This window comes from Glandiceps talaboti, chromosome 17 (genome assembly GCF_964340395.1).
Source record: "Glandiceps talaboti chromosome 17, keGlaTala1.1, whole genome shotgun sequence".
Classification (NCBI taxonomy): domain Eukaryota; kingdom Metazoa; phylum Hemichordata; class Enteropneusta; family Spengelidae; genus Glandiceps; species Glandiceps talaboti.
This window is the reverse complement of record NC_135565.1, coordinates 5467487-5477944: the sequence shown is the minus strand read 5'-3', so window position 1 is coordinate 5477944 and position 10458 is coordinate 5467487.

The following is a 10458-nucleotide window of genomic DNA, read 5'->3' as shown; positions in this document are numbered from 1 at the left end:
GGCTTTCAAACTACAACTTTCAGAACACATTAAAAAACCCCAGAAAATTTGTTCATTGAACACTGTTTTTATTGCATGATCGCTTTGTCAATATGGGTACAATACAGAAGCTGCTTTGTTGTCAATCAAAGTGAAGCCTATTCTCATGGAAAAGTACCTGTTTGTAAGTAGAAAACCAACTGTACAAAGGTTTTCACTATATTTATGTCCACATATTGTCATGCAGTTGTTATTAGGACTTATAGATTGGGTTCGATCTGTGCATCCGTCCGTCCGTCCGTGCACGAGTCCGTCCATCTGGAGCTGTTTCTTGGACATGCCTGGTCCATTTTATTTTTCAAACTTGGCATAATGGCAACCTGCTATGAGATACATATGCATGTCACTTTTTTTTGAAAAATTATCGCATCAGAGATACGGATTTTGAGTTTGAGTCAAAAAATGTGTTTTTTGGTTTAAAAAACACCTATCTCCAAAATTACATGGTCGATTGGCAAGATATTTGGTGGGAACATTCTTATGGGTGACTTAATTAATATTTGTTTATGACATGATGATTATCCCAAAAATATGCAAAGTAGGGTTAAAAATATGTCTTTTTGGTCAAAAATGTATAATACAAAACTACTCATTAGATTAGTGTGAAATTTGGGTGGAACATTGTTCATGGTGTTTATATCAAGAGTTGTTCATGGTATGATGTCCCATCAGTGATATCCAAATTAGGGCTAAAAACGTGTCTTTTCGGTAAAAAATCTATAATTCCAAAACCAATGATCAAATTTGGATGAAATTTGATGGGAATGCATCTAGGGATGTATGGACAAAGAAATATTAATCATACAATGATACCATGGGGGATATACAGATTAAGTGTAAAAATGTTCATTTTTGGTCAAAAACTTTACATCTCCAAAAGTACTTGGTCAGTGAGTCCATAGCAGCGGGAACTGTGTCACTATCAGTGTTATTATCAGACATGGACAAGTTTCACTTTAAACTATAATTTGTTTAGATAGTATGTAGGTTGACTTTAAGGGTAAAATGATATTGCATATTATAGCAATAAATAATAATCAAAGGAAATATGATTAATATGACCACATTTAGAGAAGTACCTTGAAACTTCCTGTACTGTTGTACTGAGTTATTAGTTTCATCTAGCAGATGCATGCGTTTGAACTACTTTTATTCATTTTTTCTAGCAATTATATTTTTTACATCAGTAGTCTTTACCATCTGGTAAATCTATTTTAATATCATCAGTTTTATGTAGTATTTTGGCCTGTGGTGTTAATATCATCAGACTGGTGTTATGTAGTATTTTGGCCTGTGGTCTTAATATCATCAGTGTTATGTAGTATTTTGGCCTGTGGTGTTAATATCATCAGACTGGTGTTATGTAGTATTTTGGCCTGTGGTGTTAATATCATCAGACTGGTGTTATGTAGTATTTTGGCCTGTGGTCTTAATATCATCAGTGTTATGTAGTATTTTGGCCTGTGGTCTTAATATCATCAGACTGGTGTTATGTAGTATTTTGGCCTGTGGTCTTAATATCATCAGTGTTATGTAGTATTTTGGCCAGTGGTCTTAATATCATCAGTTTTATGTAGTATTTTGGCCTGTGGTCTTAATATCATCAGACTGGTGTTATGTAGTATTTTGGCCTGTGGTCTTAATATCATCAGTGTTATGTAGTATTTTGGCCAGTGGTCTTAATATCATCAGTTTTATGTAGTATTTTGGCCTGTGGTCTTAATATCATCAGACTGGTGTTATGTAGTATTTTGGCCTGTGGTCTTAATATCATCAGTTTTATGTAGTATTTTGGCCAGTGGTCTTAATATCATCAGACTGGTGTTATGTAGTATTTTGGCCTGTGGTCTTAATATCATCAGTGTTATGTAGTATTTTGGCCTGTGGTCTTAATATCATCAGTTTTATGTAGTATTTTGGCCTGTGGTCTTAATATCATCAGACTGGTGTTATGTAGTATTTTGGCCTGTGGTGTTAATATCATCAGACTGGTGTTATGTAGTATTTTGGCCTGTGGTGTTAATATCACCAGACTGGTGTTATGTAGTATTTTGGCCTGTGGTGTTAATATCACCAGACTGGTGTTATGTAGTATTTTGGCCTGTGGTCTTAATCTGAAATAAACATGTTTATATTTAGTTCATCAAAAATTAGTCAATTTTCATTATATGTATGAGAGTGAAGACAGCTATCGCTGTAAAATTTGGTGATTTTCCCAGCGCTATTGACCTACGTATCAACTATTCAGGTTGTCAATACACTTGGCATTATGCATAAAGTCCATCATTTTTGGCCATTTGAATTAATGTGGACTAAGTTTTCAACAACAGTACTAGCTACAAAAACAGGCCATATGTTGCCAACCCAAATACTCCATGTTTATACAAGTCAGGCTTTAGGGAGTGGGAATAGAAATGTACAACATAAACCAAACCTGCTGGCAATCATCTTAAAGCTACACAAGCTGCAACTGAACATATTTTTGAAAATGTTTTTCTTGATACAATCATAAGGGTGTAGATGTGTAAGACATATTTTTCGAGAATGGCGAAAAGTGTGTTGCCATGGTAACAAGACAAATGACCAAAAAACAGTAGTAACAAGTGTTACAAAGGTATTGTGTTGGTATGTGCATCTTACTCAAAATACACAGAACTTGTAATTGAATATTAATAGGAGCATATTTTCAATGTATGTTTTCTAGTTAAGACTTTTGAGGGGGGATAAAACTGAATAAGTTAAGAAATACCGTATCATGTGTTGTTGCTACCCTCATGTTGCGAGAGAATTAGTTTGTTAGTTTGCAACAAGGATCGGTGTTGACAATTGGAGCTATTTTGCAATTGACTATAAACCACTGATTTTTGTAATGGAACTTTAATTGTAGTGTCTCAACCTCAGTTTCCCTAGCACCTCTGGTGCATATTGAACACCAGGTTGTAATAAAGTGTATATATCTGTACCAGATATTCTCTAAGGCCAACTGATGTTTTAACTTTACAGTGCTAGCTTTAAATAGATTGGCAAAGACAGATGTTTCAACAAGGGATTGAGCATCCTGGTTTATACATCAAATAAATAATCTAATAAATAAAACACACTTACAAAATAAAGTTTGTTGGGGTAATTATGAACTTAAATCATGTCATATCAGACTGGTTCACCAGATATAGACTTTATCTTTCCAGTATTTTCAATACAATGTCTCCCTGACAGTGCATCATTCTAGTGTCTATCAGAATGGTGAATGATTAATTGTAAGGCTTTCAGGTACATATCAATACTGTAGTTTTCTGCTGACACGTCAGTTACTGGTACTTGATGCCTCAGCTCTTCATAGCACTGCTCACTCACTTGCACTGATAGTGGTTGCAAGATTGGTCTTGAGGCTGCATCACTTTCCTCTTCATCTTCTACAATGCCTTCAACACCATACATGTTTATTTCATTTGTGGCAAGTTCTATACCAACTGGGTTCTGAAGCTGACCAGATACCCACAAACGGAGTGGAGAAGACCTTGTTGTGCGCATGCGGTGGTTTGACCAGGCCCTTCTCCATATTTCCAACGGCTCATTAATTCGTGGTAGATACACATAATGGAGAGCAGCCAGGTGTATGGGATTCAATGGATCCAAAATACCTCTCTCTTCCATGAAATGAAAGAGCTGATAATATAGTGACGCAACACCTTCAAAGACATCTCTCCAAAGTCTCTCAATCCTCTGATTGTGTACGCTCTTTCCTGTGATCATACTACCTCGATTCGCTCCTCGTGTCTGTATCATGTAGTCAGCAATACTGACATTCTCAAGTCCCATATCAGATCTTACTCTACTGGGAACACCATAGCTGCTTACTGCTTTCTTGAAACACTCAAGGAGAGTGGCTGCCTTGTTGTTATCTTTACATTCCAACATCACAGGCAACCGGCTAAAGCCATCAATACCACCAATTATGACCAAACACCAACGTATGAGTTTATGATTTGTGTCCACATGCCACAATTGGTTGGGGCCTTTTACATTATACACCCGCCGGCGTAGTCGATTTTTCTTCCGAGCATGCACTCCCTCATCATCAACCCTATGTATGCTATCACGTAGTCGCATGCGTTGAACTTTTACTCCAAATTTTTCCTTGAGAAGACATTTTACCATGTTCTCACCACAGTTAGGATATTGTTGTGCAAGCTGATGGACAAGGAAATCAAGATCGTCATCTGATATGCCAGAAAAGTTCATTTTACTTAGTCCATATGTCTGCATTCTCCTGTAGATAGTTCTCTCAGACACTGACAACATAGTTGCTATTTCAGATATCATGAATCCTTCTTCCAAGTGGTTTTGTAGGATGTCTCTAGGTATAAAATACTGTGGTGGACCATATCCTTCATGCATCTTAACTGGAGGTTTTGACCCATGTGACACACACAAAATACGTAATGCCATTATATTCTGAGAGTTGTGCATACCCAATGAATGAAAGTCAGGGATCGATAATTGACAAATATGTGCTGGAGTAATCTTCTCCTCTTCAAATTTGTCAACCAGATTGCCTAGGTTCAGCCTAAAAAGTAAATCAGCCATTGAAGAATGTTGCTTTTCCATGATGAAAAGGAAAGATCTGTTTCAAGTTGCCTGCTGATGATTATGAACAACTGCCCTAAGAATTTGTTCCAGGTCATTGGGCATGCTCAGTTTAGCCATATTGCATCATGGGAAGGCTGTATGCATATTAAATGCAAACAAATAATCACATATTGTAATGAAAATACTGTGTTTGCACGTACAATGATAGTACTATGTTGAGTATGCACATAATGTCCTAAAGTCTGTCCATAATATACTATCGAGTTAATGTTATAACATAGCGTTAGCACATACAATAATAGTAACTGTACATTGAATAATACAGTATGTACATAATAACTTAAGGTTAGTACATATTAAACTATTAAATGCACATAATAACATAGTGTTTGCACATACAATAATAGTAACTGCACATAATAACTTAAGATTTGCACATAATAAAATATTTAATGCACATAATAACATAGTGTTCGCACATATAATAATAGTAACTGTACATATAATAATACAGTATGCACATAATAACTTAATATTTGCACTTAATAAACTATTAAATGCACATAATAACATAGTGTTAGCGCATACAATAATAGTAACTGTACATATAATAATACAGTATGCACATAATAACTTAATATTTGCACATAATAAAATATTTAATGCACATAATAACAGTGTTAGCGCATATAATAATAGTAACTGTACATATAATAATACAGTATGCACATAATAACTTAAGATTTGCACATAATAAAATATTTAATGCACATAATAACATAGTGTTCGCACATATAATAATAGTAACTGTACATATAATAATACAGTATGCACATAATAACTTAATATTTGCACATAATAAACTATTTAATGCACATAATAACATAGTGTTAGCACATACAATAATAGTAACTGTACATAATAAACTATTTAATGCAAATAACATAGTGTTATCACATACAATAATAGTAACTGTACATAATAAACTATTTAATGCACATAATAACATAGTGTTAGCACATACAATAATAGTAACTGTACATAATAAACTATTTAATGCACATAATAACATAGTGTTAGCACATACAATAATAGTAACTGTACATAGAATGATACAGTATGCACATAATAACTTAAGGTAAGTACATAATAAACTATTGAATGCACATAATAACATAGTATTTGCACATACAATAATAGTAATTGCACACTTAAGTCAGCTGTGGCTTTCCATAGGTTTGCAAGGGCACGGGCGGTGGAACGGCGTTCGGTAAGGGATCGGCTAGAACGTCTGAAAAATCGTCCATACCCGTTACTCCCAACTCAGCAGCTAATCTGAATAGTTCGTTAATGTCTTCATCCATGCTTTCTCCTGATGCCTCAGCCATCTTGGAATGTTGACAGTAAAATAATTCAAAAACAAGCAAAAACTACAGTACGACCACGTATTGTTCAAGTTTTGAACTAGGCAAAAGGCAGACGACAATTTAGTTTTCCCGCCCGTGAGATCGGCACGTACAAATGCATTGAGTCTTCAGAAATAAAATTTATGTAGAATGAACATAGCCCCATTTTTATTTTTAACCCATATATCCACATGTACTTTATTTGTAAATATATACCCCAATATTTCCCTGTCTTCAAAACCCTCACCACTATTGATTTACGCAAAAAAATTATTGGCGAAAGGCCATTGTTTACGGAAGTAAATCAGCTGATGAGCGCGCGATCGTTTAGGTCACGGTTTCTATGGTTTCTACGGCGAAAAAAGTTCCGGTTAAACAGGGGTGATATGCTCTGAAATCACCCCCTGTTTGACGTCACACAGTAGAAGATATGCACGTATTTATATGATGACTTTAATCTCATTATCATGTGTTATGTGGCACTGAGAGGGAAATATTGTGTTTGGAAATAAGCATAACATCTCCATTTATGGGTGAGATCAACAGTTCAATATAGGATAAAAATCTAAATTATTTTATTTTGGGGAGTAGGTTTGGGCCATTTATTTTCCCATTCTATAAAAATAATTTTACTTTTAATGGGTGTCCTGTATCCCTAAATACAAACATGTTTTTTTTTTAAATGTAGCATTGAGATAATGGAGAACTTTGTTACAGTAAATGTATGGCATCAAAGTAAAGTAAAATGTCAGCAAATGAATGTTGTACTACTCAGTATATATTTAAGCAATAAACCACCCCCTGGGGATGGTATACCAAGAGGTTTTGACCAGTGAACGAAATATATGCACGAGCGATAGCGAGTGCATATATTGAGTTCACTGGTCAAAACCGAGTGGTATACCTTCCCCAGGGGGTGGTTTATCGCTATTATATTATACCAGTATATTGAAAATATCGGAAACAAGATAAGAACTAACGTTTTCTCGTTTCATATGACAGCTGATCTTGGCAACTGTGAACGTCGTGCAGCGACTGGATTTATTTTATCTGCTCGTCGTTTCTAGGGATAATCTGTACATTGATCGGCTCATTAAAAGTGCACAGTGATGAATAAACAACCTGTGTTTGACTCAAGGTATAAACTTGAAGTGGTTTATTAAATACAGCGTGCTTCGATCGATCGTTCCCGGCCGAATTCGCGACTCGGTGAAGTGAGACGATAGGCATGGCGGCAGGTTGATATTTACAATGTATTTATATTACTGGAAGTTACGTCAGTAGATTTTCGGGTTTGAGGATTTCCCTCTCGGATTGATGACTGATACTCTAGGACAGGATCCCAGACAAATTTCTATTTAGATTAATGGTAAGTCGGCCAGTGTAACCTCTTTCACTTGCTTCATTTTTATGACAGGACAGGACAGCTCACCAATGTTTCCACTCCAACCGCGCCGAGGCTGGGACCGCGACCGATCTCGTGCATGCCTAGCGCCTTGACCTTAGTACATGTAGAAGGCGATGATTTGAACAAATACGCGATGACTGGGTTGCTTTCGAAATTTCCTTCATAATTTCTCATAAAATATTGTCTCATTGAGAGAAAATCCTCCTCTGACAATTCGAAGAGTTCACTATCAGTATCACGGCGGACTACAACTCAATGCTCGTAGACGAACAAAATTTGGACGCGTGCCAGCAGTGCATTATCGTACCAGCAGTGCATTATCACTCGTTTTAGACGCGCTAGCTCGATGTCTAGACCAATCAGATCCCTCGATTTCCACCATCAATATACTGGTATAATATAATGTCTCTTTATTCATAAGACTTCATACTGATTTAAAATTGATCGTGTTTTCAAACAATTTTCAATCTTTGCCAATGTCATGAATGTAGTTAGGAGGGTGGTGGTGGGGTTCTGAGATCTAAGCCTTATGTTTAAGAACTTATTTGTAGTTTGTTATTTTTTTTTATTAAACCAGTGTTGTGACCACATGCTAAAATGGTCAAATTATTTGAGTTTACGTATCAGTTAATATAATAATTGAAAAAGTTTGTTCAAAAGAAAAAACAATAGTCAAAAAATCCAATTAAAATACTAATAAAAATCTGAACACGGAGAAAAAGATAAAAGCTTAGTACACACACACACACACAAAAAAAACGACATTGAACCTCAGAACACTATAAGAATTCTTGTCTGAGATTGAACTTTTGATCTAGTCCCTTACTTCTAGCGTGGAAGTATTATTGGATGGTACTATATGCTTCATATTTCTAGTTTGACGATAAATAAATTGTAAAAAATGTGTAACGTGTGACTTCTGTATACTAAGATGGCTGAAATCAATCAGAGTGATGATAAAGAGTATACATTTTATCGTAAAAACTCCCCATATTTATCCTTAAAAATAATTACTTTGTAACAATAGCAGACACCATCAACTGGAACGTCAACAGTTTACCTGTGTCGTCTCTGAAATTTTGTCGACGATCAGTGGCGTCATTTTACCTAGATAGTCTTGTCTTTTATACCATATTTCAAAAAATGAAATTACACATCCTAAGCCTGGTCTGAGTACTGCAGTACTCATGGCTACATATCGATAATTGTACACTACGACTACTTTGACAACATGACAAAATCAACGAAAAGTATGTAGCACCCGGCGACACAGTGCCGGTTATCTACATGAGCTATGCCAGGGAGCTATGCCTACGTAATATCATGTAAATATTGAGTCTGCCTACGTACCTGGCCTTCTCTTGTGTCCTGCATGTCCTGATTACGACGACTCTGAAGCTGCTGAAAACTCCAGTTGTTGATATTTCCGTTGCCGGAATATACTCTGTGACTGCGTTAGTGAAAACACTCGTGAAATTGACATATTGCACCGCAACAACTAACAAGGTCGACCGTTCTGTCGGGTTTCTGAATATATCTTCACCCTCACCCTTAGACCACTAAATAGAGCTGCACCATACCGTTCACGGACGATCGTGCCGCGACTGTCGTCTGCCTCCTGCTTTCCCGCCCGTGCATTTCAGAGATGTCAGGTGTAAAAAAACTGGACCTCAGGTTATTGGATATGTTGAAATGTCTTGTTTGCAATAAAACAATACAAATCTGCTGTTGTTGAATTGGTTGGGATTGCCAGGATACAGTGTTCAGGTAATAAAAAGAACCTCGAGATGTTCGGCAAATTTCTACACCACCTGCATTTTCAATTTTGGGAAAAGCATCACTCAAAAACTCAATCACCTCCAAGCCATTTGAATTTACAGGCATGTGTAATTTTTTCTCACCAAGGCCAGCTTTCATCAATTCCCTCTTTTCCTGCAAAGTAGGTACCCAATCCTGTCCTACTACAGCTAATGCAAACCAAACGTGTGGTCAAGTTGGACGCCCGGCTGGTCGACTCCATGAGCGGGGGATGCAGATGCAGTGTCTCTCACAGACCTGCCATGACGAGGACGACTCCTAGAACGAAAACACCTACTCAACTCACTCCTTAGCACTTGTGTCTGCGATGTCAGAGTAGCTGTAGTCATAATCTGGGTACGGGTTGGCGGTGTCTATAGAGCTTGGCATGATTGGACATATTGTGTGTAGAGTCCCCAACATGCCCGACGCTCGATTGTGATTTAGAGACGATGGGTGATGTGATCAAAGGTGGTAGCGGCGTTCCTCCTCCCGATAGAGCTTGTCTAAGCAAGCTGCAGGCCTCATTCAGTGCCTGACATGCCTCAGATATCATGGCACTGTTCAGAGAAGCAAATCCATCTGTACTAGAAGTATTGGAGTGGGGGCCGTCCCCCCGGCCATCCCACTTCTGGGATGACCAGACGACATTTTCAACCGCGGAAACATGTGCCCTTTAATTTATTTAGTACTTTATTATCAGATGATTGAAAGTTTCACGAAAGCGTGACACTGAACAAAGAGTCCAGTCCCCTTAAGTACATGTGTCAAAAACTTCCTAAATCTGTCCAACGAACTAAAACTATAGCGAAAGTATTTATTACGTGTAAAATATAAAAATTTCACACTCACAGGAAAGCCAACTCAAGGCTAGGGAGATACATAAATTATGATAATGAGATAGATAATAAAAATGTGAACACAATGACAACCAAATAAAAATGTGAACACAATTAGATAAAAATGCAAACAAAATGAGAGGTTAACATAAAAATGCAAACAAAATGGGATGTTGAAATAAAAATGTGAACACAATTAGATAAAAATGCAAACAAATATGGGATGTTGAAATAAAAATGCAAACACAATGAGATAAAAATGAAAACAAAGTGAGAGTTTGAAATAAAAATGTGATCAAATTTTAGGTTGAAATAAAAATGCAAACAAAATAAGAGGTTGAAATAAAAATGTGAACACAATTGGATAAAAATGCAAACA